Source organism: Pinus tabuliformis, chromosome Q (genome assembly GCF_031772625.1).
Source record: "Pinus tabuliformis cultivar Carrire ecotype Pingquan chromosome Q, CPIR1, whole genome shotgun sequence".
Lineage (NCBI taxonomy): Eukaryota > Viridiplantae > Streptophyta > Pinopsida > Pinales > Pinaceae > Pinus > Pinus tabuliformis.
In genome coordinates, this window is record NC_142296.1 from 315,498,545 (window position 1) to 315,526,516 (window position 27,972).

A 27,972-nucleotide genomic window follows, 5' to 3' on the forward strand; every position below is an offset into this window, starting at 1 on the left:
CCACTTGTTGTTTTCTTTCCACAGGGAGCCACGAGAGAGCTTAGTCATTTCTCCAGCCCTAAAACACCCATTGTCTCTCTACACCAAGAGAACTTCTCAGATCTCACAAATTTTGTCAATGCATCTGTATTACTCTTCAAAGTGTCCACCTTTATCAGAAACGCCTTTTTGTCTTCTATCGTATCCCTCACAAAGTGATATTGAACATCAATGTGCTTTGTCTTTGAATGATATGTAGGGTTATTTTCCAAGCAAATTACACTTTGGCTGTCACAGTCTATCCTTATAGCTCCCCGTACTAACCCCATACTTGAACACAATCTCTGCAACCAAATTGCTTCCTTGCTTGCATGAGTGGCTGCCATGTATTTTGCCTCTGTAGTTGATAGTGCCACTATAGATTGTTTCTTACTCATCCAACTGACTGCACCTCCGAATAGGTTAAACACATACCCATTTGCAGATCTTCTCTGATCCAGATCTCTAGCCCAGTTTGCATCAACAAAGCCATGAATATCCAACATTATGTCCAATCCTGATCTTCCTTGGTAGCACAAACCATAATCACTAGTGCCACGCAAATACCTAAAAACCCACTTCACTACTATCCAGTGCTCCTTGGTTTTGGCATAAACCTGCTTAATACTCCCACTAAGTGTGTAATGTCTGGTCTAGTACGGACCATTACATACATCAAGCTACCGACTGCACTTGCATATGGAACATGGGACATGTCCTCTTCCTCTTCTTGTGACTTGGGACATTGTTCAATAGATAACCTCACACCTACAGGAATAGGAACCTTCACCAGTTTAATATCCTGCATATTAAACCTCTACAGTATTGTCTCGACATACTTCCTCTGGTTTAACCAGAGCTTCCTCTTTGCCTGATCTCTTTTAATTTCCATGCCCAAATTATAGTTTGAAGCACCAAGATATTTCATGTCAAATTTTTAGGACAATTGGGTCTTAAAATCTTGGATAATTTCTTTGTCATTTCCAACCAGCAACATATCATCCACATACAGGACCAGATAAATAACATGGTCACCAATTAATTTAAAATACACACAGTGATCTGCTTTGCTTCTGGTGAAGCCAAGTCCCCATATAAATGCATCAAATTTCTGATACCACACCCTTGGTGGCTATTTTAACCCATATAGAGACTTCTTTAACTTGCATACTAGTTCTTTCTTACCCTTCACTGCAAAGCCTTCAAGTTGCTTCATGTAGGTTTTACCCCTGTATACAAATTACCTGCATACAAATTATAAAAAACAGAAAAATAAACAATGCGAGAGCATAACACATAAAACACATATACACAGAGATTTTCCCACTAGATCCAAAAACCGGGACTACCAGCTTGATTTTTCATTATATTCCTTTCAATGTTACAATACATATTTATACATGCCAAAGCATCCAATACCATGGACCGAAAACCATCGCATCCAAAAAACATGTGCGAAAATCATGCACAAAACCATAGGTGGGTCCACCCAACCTAAGTGGGGTTACGGGTGCCCTTCAAACCCCCTGTTAACTATGTGGAAAGAATATAACACAACCCAACATTCTTCCACTTGTTGTTTTCTTTCCAAGGGGGGCCACAAGAGAGCTTAGTCATTTTCCCAGCCCTAAAATGCCCATTGTCTCTCTACACCAAGAGAACTTCTTAGAGCTCACAGATTTTGTCAATGCATCTGTAATATTGTTCAAAGTGTCCACCTTTACCAGCAACACCTTTTTGTCTTCTATTATATCCCTCACAAAGTGATATTGAACATCAATGTGCTTTGTCTTTGAATGATATGTAGGGTTCTTTGCCAAGAAAATTGCACTTTGGCTGTCACAGTCTATCCTTATAGCTTCCTGTACTAACCCCCATACTTGAACACAATCTCTGCAACCAAACTGCTTCCTTGCTTGCATGAGTGGCTACCATGTATTCTGCCTCTATAGTTGATAATGCCACTACAGGTTGCTTTTTACTCATCCAATTGACTACACCTCCCAATAGGTTAAGCACATACCCACTTGTAGATCTTCTCTGATCCAGATCTCCAACCCAGTCTGCATCAACAAAGCCATGCATATCCAACACTCTATCCAATCCTGGTCTTCCTTGGTAGCACAAACCATAATCACTAGTGCCACGCAAATACCTAAAAACCCGCTTCATTGCTGCTCCTTTCCTGGTTTTGACATAAACTTGCTCAATACTCCCACTGCATGTGCAATGTCTGGTCTAGTACAGACCATTGCATACATCAGGGTACCGATTGCACTTGCATATGGAACATGTGACATGTCCTCTTCCTCTTCTTGTGTCTTGGGACACTGTTCAACAGACAACCTCACACCTACAGGAATAGGAACCTTCACTCGTTTACTATCTTGCATATTAAACCTCTGCAGTATTGTCTCAACATACTTCCTCTGGTTTAAACAGAGCTTCCTTTTTGCCTGATCTCTTTTAATTTCCATGCCCAAAATATAGTTTATAGCACCAAGATCTTTCATGTCAAATTTGGAGGACAATTGGGTCTTCAAATCTTGCATAACTTCTTTGTCATTTCCAACTAGCAACATATCATCCACATACAAGACCAGATAAATAACACTGTCACCAATTAATTTAAAATACACACAATGATCTGTTTTGCTTCTGGTAAAGCCAAGTCCCCATATAAATGTATCAAATTTCTGATACCACATCCTTGGTGACTGTTTTAACCCATACAGACACTTCTTTAACTTGCATACCAGTTCTTTCTTACCCTTCACCGCAAAGCCTTCAGGTTGCTTCATGTAGATCTCCTCTTCCAGATCCCCATGAAGAAATGTTGTCTTCACATCCATCTGTTCTACCTCAAAATAAAAATTAGCAGCAACAGATAAAAGTAATCTAATAGAAGCCACCTTAGCAACAGGAGAAAAAATATCACCAAAATCAATTCCCAGCACCTGGGAATAACCTTTTGCTACCAATCAAGATTTTTATTTCTCCAATTTTCCTTCTGCATTTGTCTTCTTTTTGAACACCCATTTGCTGCCAATGGGTTTCCTTCTAGCTGGAAACTCTACTAGATCCCAAGCCTCATTTTGTGCAAAGATGCCATTTCATCAACCATGGCCTCTTTCTAGAGTTTTCCATCCTTTGAATCCACTACTTTCTTCAAAGTTCTGAGATCATCATCAGTAATAGACAAAGAAAAATTTGAACAGAAAGCAAATGGACTATACCTTTCTGGCTACCTTCTTTCTCGAACTGATCTTCTCAAAGCCGAAGTTTGTGGCTTTTCCTCTTCTGATTCCTCCTCTGTTGTAGAGTCTGGTTCTTCCTCCTTTAGCTCAAACTCTATCCTCTCAGGTTCCTTTGGTTGGACTTCATGTTTAATAACATCTTTCACCTCTTTAAACACCACATCTTGGTTGTACACAAACTTCTTTGTTACTGGGTTCCAAAGCTTATAACCCTTTAAACCATCCTTATACCCAATAAAGATGCACTTTCTAGATTTACTATCAAACTTGGTCCTTTTCTCCTTTGGAACATGTACATATGCATCACATCCAAATACCCTTAGATGTGAAAGAGAGGGTTTCTTACCAGTCCATACCTCTTGTGGAGTCTTATCCTCCAACGTTGATGAAGGTGACCAGTTGACCAGGTAACATGCAGTATCCACTGCCTCTGCCTAGAATTCTTATCCTAACCTGGCACCACTAAGCATGTTTCCCGCCCTTTCCATCGACATCTTATTCATTCTTTCTGCAACTCCATTTTGCTGAGGTGTATATGGAGTAGTCTTCTACCATGCTATACCACACTTCTTACATAATTCTTCAAATTCCTTACTACAAAACTCTCCACCATTATCTGTCCTCAACACCTTTATCTTCTTCTCTGTCTGGTTTTCCACCAGAGCCTTGAATTCTTTAAACCTGTCAAAGACTTCAAATTTCTTCTTAAGGAAATATATCCATGTATTCCTTTAGAAGTCATCTATAAATGATACACAGTACACAGACTTACCTAGTAATAGAACCTTCACAAGTCCAAACACATCACTATGCACAAGCTCTAATATATGTTCCATCCTCTTAACACCAAAGGGGAAACTCACCCGATTGTGCTTCCCATATACACAATTTTCACAGAAATCAAAATCCAGAGAGCTATTACTCATACCTTTTACCATACCCTTACCATGAAGTATTCGAAGGCCCTTCTGTCCAATATGTCCAAGCCTTTGATGCCACAACATGGTCTTTTTTCTAGAGATCACTAGATTTTCTGCTCCACTTTCAAGAACCACAGAACTATTGCACCCATCAACAACAGTGCTACCTTGCAGCTTATACAGAGTTTCAGTCTGAACTCCCTGCATCAATACCAATGCTTCTTGAACCATCTTGCAGGTATCCTTCTCGAACACTGTTTTTACACCTGCATCATCCAACTTGCTTAGAAAAATTAGATTTCTGGCCAATGTAAGAATATGCAGAACACTCGGAAGTGTTCTAACCCTTCCACCTTGCAACTTCAACTTTACTTTTCCGCGACCAACGATTCTAGCCTTCCTATCATCTCCTAAGAAGACATCACCACCATTGTATTTATCGTACTCGCAAAACCACTCTCAATGGGGAGTGAAGTGAAAGGATGCACATGAGTCAATCAACCATGCCTCATGATCTACATGTGTACTTGAAGAAGCCAAGTACACATCTCCACCTTCATTTGAGGTGGTTTTCACCTTTACAGAAGGAGCATCATCAGTTCCCTTTCCTTTATCAGGAGCTTTAGATTTACAGTCCCTTTTGAAGTGCCCTTCTTTTTTGCATTTCCAACACACCACTTTTACAAGTTTTCCCAGAGATTTAGATCTCCCTCTAGATTTAGATCTCCCACTTGATGACTTATTTTTGTTTTTGTTCTGGGACTGTCCTCATACAGGCAAGGCATCACCATTCTAGCTCTCCATATTTTTCCTTCTCATCTCCTCTGTCAACAAGGATGAGACTATTTCATCAAAATGCAAGGCAGTTGCATTGCTACCTATTGCAATAACTAGACTATCCCACAAATCTAGTAGAGAACACAACAAACTAATGCACTTATCTTCATCTGAAATTTTAATATCGACAGATGCTAACTGACTTACCACAGTATTAAACGCATTCAGATGCTCTATCACCAAGTCTCCATCTTTCATCCTCAGGTTATACAGCGTTTTCCACAGGAACAGTTTATTCATTAGAGACATAGATTGGTACAAAGTCCTTAACTTGTCCCACAAAGCCTTCGTCGTAGCTTCCCCTGATACATTCAACAATACTGAATCTGAGACACACAATCATATTGTGTTCTTTGCCTTTCGATCCAACTTCTTCCATTCTTCATCGGACACTCATGTTGGTTTAGTACCCAAATCTACCACGATCCACTAATCTTTATCCACCAATAGATCCTCCATCTTGAGTTTCCACAACTCAAAAATCTGACCATTAAATTTCTCGATCTCTATGTTTCCGCTACTCACCATCTTCTTTCTCCATCAAAATTGATCTTGCAGATCTCCCATTGAACAGGGTCTACCACATGCCCGAGTGAAACCCCTCAGTAACAAAGGCATCCTCTTGAAGCCAAATATGCTCCGATACCAAATGTAGGTCTTAACCTTGTACATAAATTACTTGCATACGAATTCTAAAACACAGAAACATAAACAATGCAAGAGCATAACACATAAAACACATATACACAGAGATTTTCCCACTGGATCCCAAAACCGGGACTACTAGCTTGATTTTTCATTATATTCCTGTCAATGTTACAATATATATTTATACATTGCCGAAGCATCCAATACCATGGACTGAAAACCATCGTGTCCAATACCATGGACTGAAAAACCATCGCATCCAATACCACGGACCGAAAATCATCGCATCAAAAAAACATGTGAGAAAATCATGCACAAAACCATAAGTGGGTCCATCCAACCTAACATAGGGTCCAAAACCAAAATTTTCCAGGTCGATGCCTCGGACCCCATAAAGTGGGGTTACGGGTGCTCTTCAAACCCCTTGTTAACTACGTGGAAAGAATATAACACAACCCAACATGCTTAATGTATATTTCCTCTTCAAGATCCCCATGAAAAAATGTTGTCTTCACATCCATATGTTCTACCTAAAAATCAAAAGAAATAGCAACAGATAAAAGTAATCTAATAGAAGTTACCTTGGCAACAGGAGAAAAAATATCACCAAAATCAATTCCCGACACCTAGGAATAACCTTTTGCTACCAACTGAGCTTTGTATTTCTCCACATTTCCTTCTACATTTGTCTTCTTCTTGAAAACCCATTTTCTATCAATGGGTTTCCTTCCAGCTGGCAACTTCACCAGATCCCAAGACTCATTTTTGTGCAAAGATGCCATTTCATCAACCATGCTTTCTTTCCATAGTTTTCCATCCTCTGAATCTACTGCTTCATTCACAGTTCTGGGATCATATTCAGTAATAGATAAAGCAAAATTTGAACAGAAAGCAAATGGAATATACCTTTCTGGCTGCCTTCTTTCTCGAACTAATCTTCTCACACCCAGAGTTTGTGGCTCTTCATCTTCTGATTCCTCCTTGGCTGTAGAGTTTGATTCTTCCTCCTTAAGCTCAAACTCTATCTTTTCAGGTTCCTTTGGTTGGACTTCATGTTTAAAAACACCTTTTACCTCTCTCAACACCACATCTCGATTGTACACAACCTTTCGTGTGACTGGGTTACAAAGCTTATAACCCTTTAAACCATCCTTATACCCAATAAAGATGCACTTTTTAGATTTACTATCCAACTTGGTTTGTTTCTCCTTTGGAACATGTACATATGCATCACATCCAAATACCCTCAGATGTGAAAGAGAGGGTTTCTTGCCAGTCCATACCTCTAGTGGGGTCTTCTCCTCCAATGCTGATGAAGGTGACCTATTGACCAGGTAACATGCAGTATCCACTGCCTCTACCCAGAATTCTTGTCCGAACCCGGCACCACTGAGCATGCTTCTTGCCATTTCCATCAACATCTTATTCATTCTTTCTGCAACTCCATTTTGTTGAGGTGGATATGGAGTAGCCTTCTATCGGGCTATACCACACTTCTTATAGAATTATTCAAATTCCTTGTTACAAAACTCTCCACCATTATCTATCCTCAGCACCTTTATCTTCTTCTCTCTCTGATTTTCCACAAGAGCCTTAAATTCTTTAAACTTGTCAAAGGCTTCAGATTTCTTCTTAAGGAAATATATCCATGTATTCCTTGAGAAGTCATCTATAAATGATACATAGTACATAGACTTACCTAGTGATGGAACCTTCACAAGTCCAAACACATCACTGTGCACAAGTTCTAATATCTGTTTTTCCCTCTTACTACCAGAGGGGAAACTCACCCAATTATGCTTCCCATATACACAATTTTCACAGAAAATCAAAATCCAAAGAGCTATTACTCGTACATTCTACCATACCTATAGCATGAAGTATTCAAAGGTCCTTCTCTCCAATATGTCCAAGCCTTTGATGCCACAACATCGTCTTCTCTCCAGAGACCACTAGATTTTCTGCTCCACTTTCAGGAACCACAAAACTGTTTCACCCATCAATAACAGTGCTACCTTGCAGCTTGTACAAAGTTCCAATTCGAACTCCCCACATCAATACTAGTGCTCCCCAAATCATTTTGCATGTATCCTTCTCAAACACTATTTTTACACCTGCATCATCCAGCCTGCTTACAGAAATCATATTTCTGGCCAATGCAGGAATATGCAGAACTGCCGGAAGTGTTCTAACCCTTCCACCTTGTGACTTCAACTTTACTTTTCCATGACCAGTGATTCTAGCCTTCCTATCATCCCCTAAGAAGACATCACCACCATCGTATTTATCATACTCGCAGAACCACTCTCTATGGGGAGTGAAGTGAAAGGATGCACCTGAGTCAATCAACCATGCCTCATGATCTACACATTCCCACCTTCATCTGAGGTGGTTTTCGCCTATGCAGAAGGAGCGTCATCAGATCCCTTTCCTTTATCAAGAGCTTTTGATTTACAGTCCCTTTTATAGTGCCCTTCCTTTCCGCATTTCCAGCACATCACCTTTACAGGTTTTCCTGGAGATTTATATCTCCTTCTAGATTTAGATCTCCCACTCGATGACTTATTTTTGTTTCTGTTCTGGGACTGTCCTCGTATAAACAAGGCATCACCATTATAGCTCTCCATATTTTTCCATCTCATCTCCTCCATCAGCAAGGATGAGACTATTTCATCAAACTGCAAAGTAATTGAATTGCTACCTGTTGCAATAACCGAACTATCCCACGAATCTGGTAGAGAACATAACAAGCTGACGCACTTATCTTCATCTAAAATTTTAATATCAATAGATGCTAACTGACTTACCACATTATTAAATGCATTCAGATGCTCTGTCACCGAGTCTCCATCTTTCGTCCTTTGGTTATATAGATTTTTCTGCAGGAACAGTTTATTCACTAGAGACTTAGATTGGTACAAAGTCCCTAACTTGTCCCACAAAGCCTTTGCCGTATCTTCCCCTAATAAATTCAACAATACTGAATCTAAGACACACAATCGTATTATGCTTTTTGCCTTCTGATCCAACTTCTTCCATTCTTCATAGGACACTCCCATTGGTTTAGTACCCAGATCTACCATAATCCACTGATATTTATCCACCAACAGATCCTCCATCTTTAGTTTCCACAACTCAAAACTTTGACCATTAAATTTCTCAATCTTTATCTTTCCACTGCTTGCCATCTTCTTTCACCACCAGAATCGATCTCACAAATCTCCCACTGAACTGGGTCTTCCACAGGCCTGAGCGAAAACCCCTTAGCAACAAAGGCATCCCCTTGAAGCCAAAACTGCTTGGATACCAAATGTAGGTTTTAACGCCGTACATAAATTACCTGCATACGAATTATAAAACACAAAAAATAAACAATGCGAGAGCATAACACATAAAACACATATACACAGAGATTTTCCCCTGGATCCCAAAACTGGGACTACCAGCTTGATTTCTCTTTATGTTCCTTTCAATGTTATAATACATATTTATACATGCCAAAGCATCCAATACCATGGACCGAAAACCATCGCGTCCAAAACCATGTGCAAAAATCATGCATAAAACCATAGGTGGGTCCACCCATCCTAACATAGGGTCCAAAACCAAAATTTTATGGGGTGCTTCCTCGAACCCCATGAAGTGGGGTTATGGGTATGCCTCAAACCCCCTGTGACCCCCCCCGTGCTACATAATCAACACAACAAAGGGGGGCTCCACCCGCCCTCTAACCACTCGGTTAACTATGTGGGCTAGTTGTGGAAAGAATATAACACAACCCAACATTTCTCACACCTCCTGACTTTGTTATAGACATCCAGGAAAAATGTAGGCCAGTAAAATCCACCCTTGAGGATTTTTTGTGTTGTGGTCTTCCAACTGTAATTCCCTCCACAGACTCCTTCATGAAACTCCCCAATCACCTTTTGTGTCTCTCCTTCCACCAGACATAGCAACAATACCCCCACAGGGTCCTTCCAGTCGAGTAGGCCATTTTAGATGAAATATTTATGGGCTTGCAACCTCAGGCTTTGATATTTGGGGGCATCTAGCCCCAATGGGCACCACAAGAATAAGAGGTAATGGATGATATTATTGTACCATGGTGATCCCTCGTACTTGGAATAGAATTTCTGCTAAGAAGTTTTAATACTACTCTGGTGATCCTCTGGTTTGTCTTCCCTTATGGTTAGGTTTATCCCTAATGCTTAGCAGTTGGATTCAAATAAAACCTTGGCCAGCGCCTGGCCTTTAATGAGCTTGGTGGGATTTATTTCCAACACGTATTCCTGTATTTTGATTATCCACTACCCATCTTTCCGTCGCTGTCTCGTTGCACCAGGATGTCCTTGACTACTATTGTTGGGACAAACACTGTGATTTTTAATTGAAGCAAATATGCACAAAATGCCTTCAGAGCCTTGACCATTGTGTAATCTTGGTTCTTCAATATATTATATCTTAGTTCAACGTCCCTTAGTACTTGGATGAAGAAGGCTATGGGCTGCTCATAACCCACTTTATTTTTCTGTAGTAGCATTGCAGCAATGGTATGTGGGGAGGTGAAAGAAAAGATGTAGAAAGGCACTGAATAGTTGGGGTTAGCTGACACTAGGGCTTCAGCCAAAGATTCTTTGATTATGCTAAAAGAATCATGGGGGGACAAGGCTCCACTTGGCTTCATTTCCCTTTTTGAGCATGTGTGTAATACCTTTGACAATCTCTGCGTAGTTGGGAATAAATTGCCTCAAGAAATTTATTCTTCCCAAGAAGGCTTGGACTTCTTTCTTATTCCTAGGTAGAGAAATGTGGCTAATGGCTTCAACCCATTTAGGATCAATCTTCACACCCTACTGTGATACTACATGTCCTAGTAGCTTCCCCTCACTTAGGGAGAATAGGGATTTCTTAGGATTCAAGGAGAGACCATATCTCATACACTTCTTAAAGGTTAGTTCTAAGTGGAGGATGTGTTTCTCCTCAGTCTTGGAAAAGATTGTGATGTCATCCAAGTAGACCACCATGAATTTGTCTCACTCCCCCATGAAATGTATGTCCATGGCTCTCTAAAATGTGGCCCCTACATTTATCAACCCAAAAGGCATGCAAGCATACATAAATGTTCCCCACGAGGTGGTGAAAGTAGTCTTTTCCTAATCCTTGGGATGTACTGCCACTTGATTATATCTAGAGAACCCATCCACCATAGACATTCCAGCTGAACTAGCCACATTTTGCAATATATTATCTATCTTGGGCAGCCACTAGTTTTCTTTCAAAGACATCCTATTTAGGTTCCGTAAGTCTACAGATAGCCTTATCTCTCTGTTCTTCTTCTGAACTGGGATTGGATTCGCCACCCACTTAGAATATCTTAGAGGTACCATAATATTTGCATGTAGTAGGTTCCTTATCTCTCTTTCAATGGAGGGGAGTAAGAGTGAATTTATTTGTCTGAGTTTCTACTTGTAGGGTTTCACTCCGCTTTTCAAAGGAATCTTATGATGTATGATGTTAGTATCATTCATTTTCAAATCATCATAAGACCAAGAAAAAACATCTTTGTAGGCTTTGAAAAGATCTAAATACCTATGTTTGTAATGCAAGGGGATTCCTTTTGACAACTTGATCATCTAAGACTCCTCCTCTAATCCAATGTTGCAATCTTGTACTTGATCATGCATATCAGGAGATTTTTGTTTGCCAACTATGTCATCTTTAATAAAAAGCCTTTCTAGTGGGACTAGTCTGCAAGGGATATTGTTCCCTTTCAGTTGCAAAATTTTGTGCCCATCCACTGTATCTTTCCATGAAGTGGCTTCTTGATCAGCTTCTTCTTCTTCTTCTTCTTCTTAATTGATGGTGGAGCTAGAAAACTCCCCAACAACCTTTGTGAATCATTTCACTTGTTCATCATCTTCGAACACCTACCAATGCTTGATGTTATCAGGTATGAACGTCTACACCTGAATTCCACTTCATATCTAAGGAGAGGATTTTGGGGAGGCCTGAAAGTACTTGCAACTACAACAATAGAGTCTTCCATCCTATTTTCTTCCCTAAGAAGAAACTGGATGTTAAAAGCCAGGAATAAATTATCAATAAAGTCTCATACTTCATTTTGGTACATCCTTAGTTTGGGGTGTCTGGCATGGCATTGATTCCTCATTTTTCTTACGACCAGCTTAGAGTCTCCATAAATTGTTAGACATTCAATATTCATATTTTTTGCACCATGTAACCCAAGGAGCAGCGCTTCATATTCTTCCACATTGTTGTTGTTAGCTCTGCTACAAATTTCGACATTTGAGGGTCATTGATAGCTTGGCCGTGTTGTTTTATGCTAAAAGGTATCTCGCAGCAGTCAGTTTACCTTCTTCTCCTTGATTTTGCTTACCTTCCCTTAACCTCCCACTAGCCCTATTTTCCTTCAAATTTCAATGTAAACCCATGTTGTTTAACTCTCGGGTGCGAAGTTTAAATCACATGACCACACACCTTATCCATTTATTCATCATCTTTTAACCGTAGCCATTTATCATCCCGATCCAACAGTCAATTTTCTTTTTCCCACACATTAAACTCTGCGCTCATTTCCCGTTATCTGACCGTCCATGGCTTGATCCCATGGTTGTCGCTTTCCCCACTACTGTGACCTGCGTGCACGTTAACCCATGGGGGCGGTGGTTTTTGTCTTCCACGTGTTGTGATCTTACGGGATTGCGCTATTGCATATGGATACTGCCGAGCCCTGGTAGGCGGTGCGGGGAAACCACCTGCCACCCGAAACCGCCTGTCCCCCAGCCGTTAACCTCCGCACGACTTCCACTCCCGATCACCGTCGGATCTGCCGCATCTAGATCCGATGGCCCTCGTTGCTCCATATACGTGTCCTCCCAATACTCCTTGTCAATTGATCGCAACCGTTCATCCTTGCGATCTGATGGCCCACACCGGTTTGACCCACTTCTACCATATTTTCCCCTTCGATAGATCCTCGCCATTGATTCACACAATCCAATGGTCGAGCCTTTTCCCCGTCATAGTCATGTCTCTGCTATTCTATCTCTATTCATAGCTTGTCTTGAGCTCTCGAAGGACAAAGCCACCAGTTACCTGTACCCTGCATAATAAAGTTTCAACAACTGCAATGAACCAGAAACATGGTCGAGAAGGAAATAGGACAACCTTGAGCAGATAAATGAAGTTATTAGTTATGGAGCTCCTATCAGTCAGTACTCCATTTGCCAGAGAAGGTTGAATTCATGCACAAACATAGTCAGATCATGGCAGAGGCCCATTCCAAAGAGTTAATATGGTTGTTTGTCCATTATTATCCCTCCTCGTATAACATAGCAAAGTGTTTTTGTAACCAACCTCTATATATATCCAGAAGACAGAATGTAATAGGTTGATGAATGTTATTTTGTTGTAAGCTTCAACTTTTGGAGACTGTAACTACTATGATGCCTGCAGCATCTGGTCTTCATTTTCAGCTAATGCAAGCTTCTTTTGCTGTTAATTTCTCACTTTCCACTTCTTCTTCTTTATTCCAGGCTATGCTTGTTATGCATTTGTTCATGTGCTGTAGATGTTTAGCATTATAAGGGTTGTCATCCCACGTCTGTGTTAGAATCTAGTTAGTATTATTGAATGTGTATGCAGGTTTCTGTTGTTTTAATGCCAGAGAGCTGTCATCCTGTCTATGCATTAAGAAATAGATTTACAAACCTTTTAACTGGTTGCAGCTGGCCATCACAGGGTCCTGTGCATCTGCTGGTGTGATCAGTATTCTCCATCATCACATTTTCCTTAAAACTGTGAGTAGTTGGTGGTCTAATGCCTTGTAGTCTAGGGGTGTTCACCCATGTCTGGGGTTAAGTATAGTAGAAGTGGTTATCTGGCTTGAATATGTAGCATTTCTTTCATTCATCCACCATTTTCCAACATTTTTGTTGAGTTTGTAATGTTCCCGAGCATCTTTAATATACAACCTAGGAGAGTTTTTTGGGGTGATAACATTAATTGGCGCCATTGCCGGGGAGAGGAGATTTGAAGCTCAGCTTCCCTGGGAGACTCCAGATTTTGATGATAGACAAGGTCTGGACACATATTTTGGTTGTAATCATCTATTTGGTGACTCCACATTGAAGTTCTGGCTCAGTTTGTGAGGCATGCTAGGAGATATCTTCAGAAATCACTAACTGAACTAATGCCTAATCCTGAGAAAATCGTTAAGAAGAAGAAAGTATCGTAGAAAGGAGCATCAAGACCAGGTAAGCCTTAAGAATTCCATGTATCTCTGTTAGTGTAGGTCACCTTCAGAGATTCATTTAGCTCCTTAGTCATTCATTTCCATTTCGGACCTTAGTTGAAACAAGCATCCATGTTTTCCATCATATTCCTCTATTTCTGTCATTCTTTTCATTGATCCATTCCACTCATTCTACTAGTATCCTTTTACCTTACCTCAGTCATGGCAAGCCAGCAAGCCCTCACAAAGATAGAAAGAATAGTTGTTGCTAGGTATGGACCCTTAGTCTTGCCTACCCCGTTGAATGCCATGGCTGCATGAGATTATCAAGAATATATGCCTAAGTTTGCTGGTGTAGAAGGAGTATCAGCTGAAGAGCACCTCAAATCTTTTTATAGCTATGCTGATAACTTGGATATCAATGAAGAGGATGTCTGGATGAGGGTTTTTGTTCAAGGCCTAGATGGGGAAGCTAGAAAATGGTTCAGAGAATTACCCCCTAAGCCATTGCAGACATTGAGGCCCTAGATGATGTATTTTTAAAGCACTGGGGGAATAATAAAGATCTGCTCTTTTATTATACTGAATTTGGGAACTTACAGAGAGAATATGGTGAGCTTCTGTCTGATTTCAATATCAGATTCAATCATATGTACAGTAGAATGCTAGTTGAAGTAAGACCCACCCCTACCTCTGCTATGATTACTTATGCTAATGCCTTCGATTCTCAGTTCTTATTGGTGTTAAGAGAAAGAAGATGTGCTTCTTTGGCTGATATGCAAACTGCAGCCTTTGAAGTAGAAGCAAACATTATTGTTGCAGAAAGACTCAAAGGTGATACTGAAAGGATAAGACAGGGAGGAGAGTCCTCATCATCCTCAGAGCCTGAAATCGATGAATTAGCTAGGATGATTGAGTTTTTGGCCTCTGAAGCTTCCAAACTAAAAGCTGAGTAGTATTCTGAGGAAGCAGGAGCTCATTGTTCCTTTCCTCTTCCAAATCAAAATCCACACAGAGGAGCACATGAGCATTTGCAGATTTTGCAGAGAAATAAAGTTACAAATGATGTTAAGGGGGTGAGGCCCCTTTTACAAAATAAAGTCATGGAAGAGTAGCATCCTGATGAAGAGGAGGAAGTCCATGGTTTGGAAGGTGCTCCTTTCCTAACTAGAGCTGCTTTTGAAGAAGAATTATCCAAAGGCACTGCTCGTGAGCTTGTTGTAGCTATAGAACAACAAGCTGATCAGCAACAACAATCAACAGCTAGCACCTTCATCCTCGAAGAAACTATGCTTGAAGCCAGCCCATCTTCACATGGCTATGCAGATCTGCAAATTAGCCAACCTGCTTTTTTCCCCAGTCCAGTGATTAAAAAGGGAGAGGAAATCTCCCCATCATCTTTTGTCCCTTTGTCTGCTCAAGTAAAAATCCCTCAAAGTTGCCACTTAAACATTGAGGCAGAATAAAATTCAATGCTCAAGGCTGAAGCTGATCATCTCAGTCTTGATATTCTGAAACCTGCTCAGGTGGCCTCCACTTAGATTGAAAAGGAATCTTTACAAATGACAAAGGAAGAGGGTGTAGAGTTATGGGACTCCTCCTTGGATGAGGATTGTTCAAAGAAAGATTCAGGAGCGGATAATGTTTTTGTGTCCCCTACACATAAACATATTGGTACACCATTTATATTTATTGTGTAGGCCAAAGAAGAAACAGACAAGTACACAACAACACTGGTTATTCAGCAGGTGTACAGAGGCTCCCATGAAGAACATCCAAGGAGGAAAATACACAGAAGGGAGATGAAATTTGATCCATATTTACCCATTAAGCTCAAACGTCCTAAACTTTTTGAGGTAAAGGATCAAATCAATCTTGTTTTGCAGCTCTACGATGAAGGGGCTGAGAGTAGGAGAAACAATTTTGGTGGCCCAGCAAATGGGCAGTTTTTAAAGTTTTAAGTTTTCAAGTGTCAACGTTGTAATTGTGTTCTTTTAGTATAGACTTAATTAGACTCCATGCCCAATGGATACTAGATACTGTTTTTAAGCTGATTTTGTATGAAGGCATTGGTCTGCAGTCCTTGAGACCTCAGAAGGAGGATCTCATCCCCAGAAGGAGCCAGTGTTAGCTCTACTACAAATTCCGACATTTGAGGGTCATTGAAAACTTCACCACATTGTTTTATGCTAAAAGGTAGCTCACAACAGTCAGTTTACCTTCTTCTCCTTGATTCTCCTTACCTTCCCTTAACCTCCCGCTAGCCCTGTTTTCCTTCAAATTTCAATGTAAAAGGTAGCTCACAGCAGTCGGTTTACCTTCTTCTCCTTGATTCTCCTTACCTTCCCTTAACCTCCCAATAGCCCTGTTTTCCTTCAAATTTCAGTGTAAACCCATGTTGTTTAACTCTCGGGTGCGAAGTTTAAATCGCATGACCACGTGCCTTATCCATTTATTCCTCATCGTTTAACCATAGCCATTGATCATCCTAATCCGGCGGTAAATTTTCTTTTTCCTGCACATTAAAATCTGCACTCGTTCCCCATCATCCAATCATCCGTGGCTTGATCCCACAGTTGTCTCTTTCCCCACTGCCGTGACTTGCGCGCACGTAAACTCACGGGGGCGGTGGTTTTTGTCTGCCACATGTTGTGATCTTACAGGATCGCGCCATTGCATACGGATACCGCTGAGCCCCGGTAGGCGGTGTGGGGAAACCACCTGCCACCCGAAACCGCTTGTCCCCCAACTGTTAACCTCTGTGCGACTTCTGCTCCCAATCACTGTAAGATTTGCTGCATCCAGATTCGATGGCCCTTGTTGCTCCATCTGCGTGTCCTCCTGATACTCCCTGTCAATTGATCATAGCAGTTCATCGTTACGATTTGATGGCCCACACTGGTTTGAATCGCTTCCACCAGGTTTTCCCCTCTAATAGATCCTCACCATTGATTCACACAATCCAATGGCTGAGCCTTTTCCCCATCACAGTCATGTCTCTGCTATTCTGTCTCTGTTCATATCTTGTCTTGAGCTCCCGAAGGATGAAGCCACCAAGTATCTATACCCTGCATAATAAAGTTTCAACAACTGCAATTAACCAACAACATGATTGAGAAGGAAACATGACAACATTGAGAAAATAAATGAATTTATTAGTTATGGAGCTCCTATCAGTCAATACTCCATGTACTAGAGAAGGTTGAATTCATGCGCAGACAAAGTTAGATCATGGCAGAGGCCCATTCCAAAGAGTTAATATGGTTGTTGGTCCATTATTATCCTTCCTCGTATAACACAATAGATTTTTTTTGTAACCAACCTCTATATATATCTAGAAGACAGAATGTAATAGGTTGATGAATGTTATTTTGTTGTAAGCTTCAACTTTTGGAGACTGTAACTACTGTAATACCTGCGGTGTCTAGTCTTCATTTTCAGGTAATGCAAGCTTCTTTTGTTGTTAATTGCTCACTTTCCACTTCTTCTTCTTTGTTCCAGGCTGTGTCTGTTATGCATTTATTCATGTGCTGTAGATGTTTAGCATTAGAGGGGCTGTCATCCCACCTCTGTGTTAGAATCTAGTTAGTATTATTGAATGTGTATGCAAGTTTCTGTTATTTTAATGCTAGAGAGTTGTCATCCTGTCTATGCATTAAGAACTATATTTACAGACCTTTTAATTGGTTGTAGCTGACCATCACAGGGTCTTGTTCATCTGCTGGTGTGATCAATATTCTCCATCATCACATTTTCCTTAAAACTTTGTGTAGTTGGTGGTCTAAAGCCTTGTAGTCTGGGGGTGTTCACCCATGTCTGGGGTTAAGCATAGTAGAAGTGGTTATCTGGCTTGAATATGCAACATTTCTTTCATTCATCCACCATTTCCCAACATTTTTGTTGAGTTTGTAATGTTCCCGAGCATCTCTGATATATAACCTAGGAGAGTTTCTTGGGGTGATAATAGTTGCTTGCTTTGAACTCTAGTTTAAATGAGAGGGGTATCAGGCAGCCTTCAGGAGATACCAACGATACTGCTGCCCCATTTCTCTCTTTTGAATTAGCTCCATTAAAATATAATTTCCATACTTTTCTTTCATTTGCATGTTGATGTTCTAACTACCATGTTAGGTGGACTAATGTTTCTTCTGTGATAGCCTCATCTTCTTCTAGAAATAGGAAGGAGAGGTCATTTTCCTTTCCATACACTGGGAATTTTTTTGAGCCTTTTTCTAGGGTCACCGAATTTACAAATATGGATTCTTTATATAGTCTCCTTTATACTCCTCTAAAAGTGGGAATGGTGGCATAAGTTAGATCCAACTTGCTAGAGCCTCATACCTTGGAACCCCAAGCCCTAGATAACTGCATGCCAAAACGAGGAGGTATATCTAACACCACTATGCCCATTACCATGCTTTTCATAGGGATCTGAGCTAGTTTCACCACTAGATGCTTATCATTCCCAAACATTTGATTCTCTTGGAGTCAAAGGAGTATAGCTATTTGTAGGGCCTAGCGATTCGCAAGCCAAGATGTTTGATTACTTCCAAGGGCATGAGGTTATGGGAGGCTTCAGAGTCCAACATGAAATTATGTATAAGAAGATCATGAATTCCCAGAGTTACATAGAAAGGTGCAGTAGAAGCGTCAAGTTCTTCCACATGCAGCACAAAGACAACCATTGGCCTCTCTTCTTGGAGATTTAGAGAATCCTAGGTGGGTGATGAGACTGATGGAAGCATAAACTGAGATACCTAAGCTTTATAGGTAATATGCTTTAGAAGCTCCGTTAGAGGAACATAAATATTTACCTTTTCGAGCTCTTTTGAAGGTTGAATGTAGATGGGGTCTTATATATACCTCCTGGTTCAACTTCTCCTTCACTACCACCAATGTTTTTCTGCAAGACCAGTGATTCTTTTTCTGTGTGCTCCCTTGAGACATTTCTTTCCTTATTCAAGGGGAATTTTATCCTCGTAGGGTCAGAATTTAGATTGCCCTTCCCTTTGTCCGATATTGGAGGAGTAACTTGGGGAGTAATTTCCTCTTATTGCTCTGGTTCTCTAGACGTCTTCTTTTAAGATCTTAGGTTATATTTACGTTGTGGTTGTGCCAACATGAACTATGCAAAATTTTTGCAATAATAATCCATATCTTGCTTACTTGCTGCTTCTCCATCATGACTGACCTCCTCGTGAACCATATTCTCCCGTTCTTCTTTAGAGAAAGAAAAATGTAAGTTTCCTTGCATCTCCTATGTATCTGACCATTTCTCATTGGGCTCATCTTCTAAATATATATGATGAGGGATTTGATATGGTTGTTCCTTTATTTCCCTTGGTAGTATATGTAATGGGGGCCTTCTATATTATGGGTTATATCCCCAATTGTTTCCTTGAGCATTTTGTTTGGAGGGACTCTTTTTCTGAATTTTGAGTTTTCAAACCTTATTTGACAAATTCCTGATGAGTTTATCCCACTCCTCCAACTTCGGTTCTGATGATTCTTTGGTTTGACCATAGGAGGAAACTTATTATTTACCTCTTGTATTTTGGTGTTTCTTGCTTTCCACTTGACTTCCCTGTGGAGGAAAAATTTGCTTCTACTTCCAGAGCATCAACCCAGAGTTGAACTAAGGTAGGATATTTTTGTTCTCTTAAAGTGAAACCAAAGTTAGATTCAAAGGAACCCAAGTAAACTACCCAAGCAACAGCTGGAGGAGGTTTTATCTTAGGAGGCAAGTGGTTATACTACTTATTGAATCTCTTATTAAAATATGAGATATTCTCCTTTGGCTTCTTCCTGATGGTGTTGAACTCTATGAGGAGGTACTCATGATCTCTCTTCTCACCCCATTTTTGTGTGAAGGAGGTTTCTAGTTCCTCCTAGGTAGTGATGGAAGCATCAAGGAGGGTTTTTAACCATTTTCTAGCTTCTCCATCAAGGGACTATACAAAAAGTCTCAGGACCACATCCACCTATTCTACATTCAGGTTCTCAGCAAACAAACAAAAGGCCTGAATGTGTCTCTAAGTAAAATTATCATATTCTCGATTAAGCCTAGGTAAAGGATTCAAATAGTCCTGGGGCATAGCACTTAAGGGCTAAGGTAAGTCAAGAGGCACATATTTTTTTAGTAAAAATCCTGGAAGAGCCATCTGGATTGGTGGAGGAGGATTAAAATTTTCATGAGGAACTAAGGTCAAGAATGCAGGCGTTGAGGGGGAAGGAGGGTATGTCACGATCTTAGGAGCAAGTCTTGAATTGTGAGAAATAGTTGTCTGAGAAATGGAGGAGGAAGTGGCAAAGGCTGGTGAGATGGTAGCAAAGGCAGGGGGAGTTCTCTCTCTCCAGACTTTTTTGAAAATTAATTTTTCAAGGTCAGTAACAAATGGGGATTTCTATTGTGAGGTGTCTGAGCAAGTATGAGCCCTTATAAAAGCCAGGGTGATGAATGATAATGAAGGGGGGGTGTGGAGTCACCAAGTTGATGTGAACGCAATCAGAACAGACTTCACTCACCTACACGAAGGGTGCTCAATGTGTCGTATCCCAGTAGAAAAATCCTTTAATACATTCCCCAACAATAGTGCCAAAAGATGTTGTTTCTCCCAGAGTCAACCTTGGATTACTTACAAGACCAGTACCTAGGTGCATCTAAATCGATGTGCCTCAAATGATTCTCAAGTAGGAAGAGACATCACCTATGTTCTGTGTGTGTATATATATATATATATATATATATACATATATATATATATATATATATATATATATATATATATATATATATATATATATATATATATATATATATATATATAGATATCATAGAGTTGGTTCTTTCATCCAAATATACAAGTCATATGTTTCAACATTTTACAGACACATAGCTCCTAGAAATATAATAGAAATAGTGGAGGCTGAGCACTTCAAATATTTATAGTTTTAATAATCTTTATGAGATAAATGAGAGAAGTCAAAGAAAAAGAACAACTAAGGATGTAGAACTCAAAGAACAAAGAATTCTATATGTAAAATATAGTGCCTGGAGCCATGAAATTTACTATAACTACCGAGTTATATGAAGATTTTGTGGACAGTAAAGAAGTTGAGTGATATGATTCACGTAATACAACTTGAAAATTTTATTTAAACCCCTCACACAAGCATATGCATTAACACTTTAATGCAGATGAATCTGTAGACAAGTTTGAAATACCAGGAAAACATATAAGATGAATGAAACAGGAAAATAACACACTGTAAAACTTCAGAGGAGGAATCACCACCAATCCTGTAATATTTTTCAACATCTATGTTACTAAGTGATACAGTTTACAAAAATCATAGGCTTTCTTCTCAGATTTCGGAACCATTTTTCAGCGTTGCGATCCCCTATTTATAAGAAGAGGGGGTGCTTTCAATCATGGTTTCAAGTTGTCAAGTCATCTTGCTCTCTTGGCCAGGGGAGGTTTATGTATCCAAAAAAGTTAAGAACAATAATAATGGCCTCACATGGGAAGGCACATCATAGACTCGTGGAACAGGTGAGATATTAATGCGAAATCCACAACGCCCCATCCCTGTAATCACTTTTATTTTATGGTTGCAATTAGTTCATGGCATATGCTCCTGCGCTGCTTAGCTGACTCTCGTCATTCCGTCTTAAAAATATTCGGTACTGACCTTGAGAATGGGTTACGAAGAGCCACTTTTGGGGAGTGCCCATACTTGGTTTTGAATGCTCCTTCCCCTAATCCATTGCTACATCCACCTCTGGGGCTGACTCTATCACTTCGGCCTTAAATGTTCTATTGAATCCCTCAGCACTCTGCTCTACCCAACCTCAAAATGCTTAATCTCTTATATCTTCCTCTGCAGCTACTTTCAGCACCGACCTCGTCGATTTCTACCATAAAAAAATTTTGAGCATAGTTGGCACCCTGATCCGGCCTGGGATTGCATTCTCAGTTTAATGATAGAAGTCTCAAGGGGCACGAGAATTCATCTCTTCATACAGGTGAAAGGGCACATGCTTATACCTTTGGAACAAGTGAAAGGGCACCTTTAGATTTCCCCCATAGCCTCTCTTTATTTAGCCCCTTTATTGAATTTCCTTACACAATTAGGGTTGGAACCAAAGGGCGCATGTGTTGTGTTTGAAGCTCTCAATAACTCTGTGGGGGGCCTTTTATTTATACCACAAAAGTACCTCATTGGTCAATTCCTCGGACGCTAAGTCTCTATACAATACAACACATAACCTATTTCATCCTGGGGCCCCTTTACTTATCGAAATCACACCCGGGGAAGAAACACAGCGAAAGGTAAATATTTACATTGAGCAATCGCTAATCATTGATTGTGATAGGTAATGTCATCGTTACCGCTTGTCACCCTATGAGTGGTGACACGTGGCACCCAAAAATGAGTGACATTTATCCACCTGCTACATCAACATCCATATGTGCCACACCATTGCTGACATCAACTACCATGTCAGCCTAGTGGACCAAACATATGCCGCCACATGCCCCCCGTGGAGGAGAGAGAAAAAGGCCTGCCTGACCTTGGTTTTTCTGTGAAATCCTTTGTTAATCGGAACTAGCCCCTCCTCGGTGATTTAATATTCTATCACAAAATTGTAGTTTCATGGGTAATATGAAGAGTTATACCTTTGCTTTGTTGATTTGTTGATATGCGATGAGTCATACCACCATGTGGAGGAGAAAGAAAGTGGACCGCTCGCTCTTGTTTTTCCACGATTTCCTTTCTTAACACTTTCCAATCCTTCCTCGACATTGCAACAATATATCGCATTATCGATCCCCTCATGGTTTGGAGTATGATGTAACTAAGGGACTACTGGATTTGTGAAATGCGATATGTGATATCGATATTCAGGACTGTTGTGATGCGATATGCGAGATGCAGGATTGTTCCACGTGTAGGAGAGAGAAGGTGGTGGCTCGCTTCTATTTTGTTAATCATTTTCTTTGTTAATGAATTTCTCCCCCCACCCCTCCTCCCCCCTCCCCCCCGGGCAATATTTCATCATATCGAAATTGACCCCCCGACACAATGTCAAGACTTAAATCCCACCGATACTGATAAACATGGTGCCCTGGCCCATCGACGTTGATATATGACATTGGCGATTGACGAATCACAGTTTCTACAATTGCCAATGTTCTTTTCCTCCTGGTCCCCATCGATACCAATATGTGATTATGATGAACTGTCCCACGTCCCAATTGTGATTTTTATTCAACACTTAGCCATTTTCCTCAATTAGCTCGACTTTTCAGGGGCAATCATCTACGGTCTCTAACTTTTGATCTGAGAACCCTTTTTTGGACTTCTAAATACCATCAGAAATATTTTTCTGAGCATTATATAATAGAGAGGGTATCATCAATCTTTGATAACTTTTTTGGACTAGGAAATGGCTTCAACTTCACTATTCTCATGCATCATGGACCACCAATCATTTACAAAGCAGTGAGTGAGCAATAAATGACAACAGCAACCATCACATACAAGTTTCCATACACCGGAACCATAAGCTATCAGATCATATTTTACCTTTTCTCTCCATTCATGAAAGTTTGTTGTACTCAACACAGGTACACTTTGATAGTCCATGACTCAACCAGATCTACCTTCAAGTTGTTAGACTTATATAGAAGGAACTTAATCTGATACTAATTGATGAAAACATGACTAAACTAAGAGGGGAATTGAATCAATTTAGTATATTCATGGACACTAAAATTATTTTCATTAATCCCATTAACTGAAACATTACATGACAAACTTAACAAATGCTGACCAGAAGATTGAATATGTGAACAACAATTAATAAGCAAACCAAAACATCATATAAACACATAAAAATAACAAATATTGACACCAGATATATGTGGAAGCCCATAAAGGGAGAAAACCATAATTTTATTATTGTTGTGATGTAAAGGCAAGCTCCTACTCCTTATTACGTCTGATTTTTTGTAGGCTCCAACCTATAGGAGGTTGCTATCTCAATTTTCTACAAGTTGTAACATGCAAGGAAGCTCCAAGTCCAATATGTTTTCTATAGGCTACGACCCATAGGAGGCTCGTACCTCAACCAAATCTAACTAGATATTTATCAAGCCACAACTTGAAAGTAGACTACCATTCCCTGATGCAAACAAGAAACAAGAATGTGTTGGTTTACCTGGTCATAAATTATGCATGTCATCCTCTTCATTTTTGCTTGTTCTTCCCTTCAAATTTGCATCACATACACTTTAAATGTTCCAAGTAACCTCACAATGCCCTCCAAAATCACATATTTTATAAAGATATTTTGTTGGTTGTTTGTATCCCACATAGGAATATGAAGTGAACAGGCTTGACCCTTTGCCTTCCACTCATTCATTTCCAAATTCTTCAAATCTTGAATATTAGAGCACAAAAATAAATAATCCATCTAATATTAATTTTAGCCATATGTGATGATTGAAGGCATCAACCTAATGCCAGCATCAAATAACAATATTTATCATTAATGCATCCCAACAATCTTTGCAACATATTTTCCTTTTCCTTTTCCTTGGAGTCTTGCCTTTGAATCACAAAAATTCATCTCAATCAACAATTTTACATCACAATAAATTATTCAATATAACAAATTCTTTCAATTTATCACTACTCCTCCTCCTTATTCTGCTCCTTTGCCTTCTTTTGCTGCTTTTTTCTCCTTGCCTTGCTGTAACCTCTTTGTTGCTCCTTTTCCATCATATATTTTCTTCTTTGTTTCCTCGTCACTACACTTTTTCCTTATTTTCCTTGATTCTCCTTGCATTGTTTCTCCTTGCATTATTGCTCCTCCTTGTCTTTCTACTTCTCCTTAACTTGCTTCTTCTTGCCTTGTTGGTACTCCTTGTCTTTTTTCTCCTTACATTCCTTCAATTCTCCTTTTCCATCAATGGCAATAATTCCAACACCACTCATTCTTTAGTACCCATTGGAAGGGAGCTCCAACCCCCTGATCTCATTTACCGACTCCTACCAGAAGGGAGCACCTACCCGCTACAAAATTTTACTAGCTACTACTAGAAGGAAGCCCTGAATCCCTTACTGAAGGCTTCAACCCTCATCTTCTCTTATGAATCACATTTCATAGTATTTCATACTAGATCCACCTGACTCAAAAAAATCAAAACATGTGGGACACCTTTCATCATATTTTCATATTGGACCCACTTCCAACATTAAGCCCAAAGCAAGTAACAACTTTGAAATCAAATACTGAATCAAATAATCCAATCACTGAATTACTATAACATTATCAAACAAATCACTAAATGTCAACCAACCATTACAACTAGATCAAACCAATCATAACCAGATTGTACCAATGCATGACCACTCATAATATACCAAGCCATACACATCATAGACACAATGTGCTATCACTACAATACTTGATCAGGTTTACTTCATAATTTATATCCTATTGTTTTGAAGCATACTGGCATATATATGTGATTCCTTTATATCATACCTATGTACATATCTTAGAATGATGAACATTAAATGGTTGGATCACTATAACAATGAATCAATCAACGAACTACACATAAATAATTGAACCAATCATAGGCCATTGAACCAATCACAGATCACTGTAGCATCATTACTAACAAATATTCCAATCATGAAAAACTAACCTAATTAGCATTGTGAGACAGAGATCAGCATGATGAAGACTACATTGGTAGACAAAAACAAATATGAAAGAACTCATCAAATTTGATCATCAAGCCATACTGCAAAAACCTAGAACATATACCCAACATCCATGAAAATATCAGCATATGTACACGACTACCAAGCACAACAACTACGTAAAAATATGAACATACAAAATAAATTTCACATAATTTATATGTGACCCTACAAAGATAGATCCATGTATGTAAACAATCATTAAGAGGAAAACTAATATACATATCTAAAATCAATGAATCATACATTTGTTGCATAACACAATTCCTGTCAAACCCAAATATCAACATACATACTATTATAGTCACACATCATTATATGCATATTCATACCATCATAGTAGATCTATTATTTTTAGCTACAAAAATAAAAATATCAAGAAATATGTATTCATTTTAGGTCTATCAAATTTGAGTCATCTCCATGCTCTCTGGTACATCTCTATTCCAGCTCAAATTACACATTAATAACCCAAAACTTGCACATGAAACACCTTGATCTCCATCTCCTTATATAGCCTTTTCCTTAAGAAATACCTTAGGTAAATGCCTTGGTATTGTTTTTAGTATTCTTTGATGGTCTCAAATAGCTGTTTCCACTCCAATTATTATGGGCCAATACCATGGTAATGATCCCTAGTGTCCATATTTTCATGGTTCAAATTCTTTATGTTACCTTTTCTCATAAAACCTGCATATGTATGTGACCCTTATTTATAGGATCTACATATACTTTCTCAAACTTCACCTTTATCATCCATTTTTCACTGAATTGTTATTCCTCTATCCATGTCCTCTGTAGCATCTGTACCAAACTGCATGAGATCATATTATTGTAACGTTGACATTAAATACTTCTTTATAAATTAGGTTTCCATCAAGGAAAACACATTATTCATAATACCAACACATTAAAGCAAAATAAAATATTGGCCAATACTGGAACTTATTGGTAGACCAAATTTTTAGTGTGTATTGTAAATCAAGCTTGTCTCAGTATCAAATTCAAAATAATAACAGGCAGTTTTTTGGAAATGTATTCACTATTGGGGGGGGGGGGTGTGGCGGTGAATCAATAGTGATGGACTTTATACCAATTCTAAATATTTTTTACAACGTCAAAAATCCATGCACATTCACAACATTAGATCATCAAAACATGTAAACAACAATAAATTTCAAAACATAATAACCATTAGAAAGAACCATGAGAAATATCAACACAAGCATGCACACATAAAAACACAAGTATTTCTAGTGGACACCCTTTCGGGAGAAAACAACCTTGCAGCTATTATGTTTCTCAATCCTTTTACTAATTTGCAGAACAAAATTTATGTGGATTAGATTACATCCATAAGTTGAAATACTTAACTTCCTTCACAGTATGTTGGCATCTATTAGTCAAGAAATCATTTTCTCTCTCGGATCTATAGACTACCATCCGTTGGAAGCTCCTATGACCAACGATCCTTACCCAACTCTCATTGGACTATCCATCTCCTATTAAATGGGGAAATGTATTCCTTCTACGGATTTCTCCAAATCAGTGTATACTATGAAGCCTCCATGCCTTCACTTCCTCCATGCGAATCATGTTTCATAAATGTCTCATACTGTGTTCTCAATCTTCCCAACATGAGGAACCCAAAACACCATCATTTTTCACAACAAATATGAATAAAAAACTTTACCCTAGAGAGGGTTATTTCTTTTCTTCTACTCACAACTATATCTACTCTCTAACACACCACAAACTGCCAATTATCCTTCACTCTATAACACACAAAATCATAATATTTTCTTCTCAAATCATCTCTGAATTCTACATACACAATTATGACATATCTCTACAACACTATGTGAATAAATGTAGCAATTTATACTCCTTCACAATGCCCTCACAATGGAATTTTCTCATACTCTAAAAAATAGCCAACCCAATAGACTCAATGCCTTCCTATATTTATCAATTTTAAGCGTTGAGTCACTTATTAAATGATAATATTTATGAACCACTCAAAAATCCTTTCCACATGCTTTAGATTTGATTGATTTAGGCTTCATTTCCATATAAACCACTAAATACAATAGCCCTTTGATATCTTCAACCTTTATCAACTTCTATAGGGCCCTCAAACGTTTCCGACCATATGCCCAAAAATTACAAACAAGAATGTTGCCACAATACAAAAATTAGCTTAGCACCATGAGGAATGCAAATAAAAACTCATCAAAAAGCTCAATGGCACCTACAC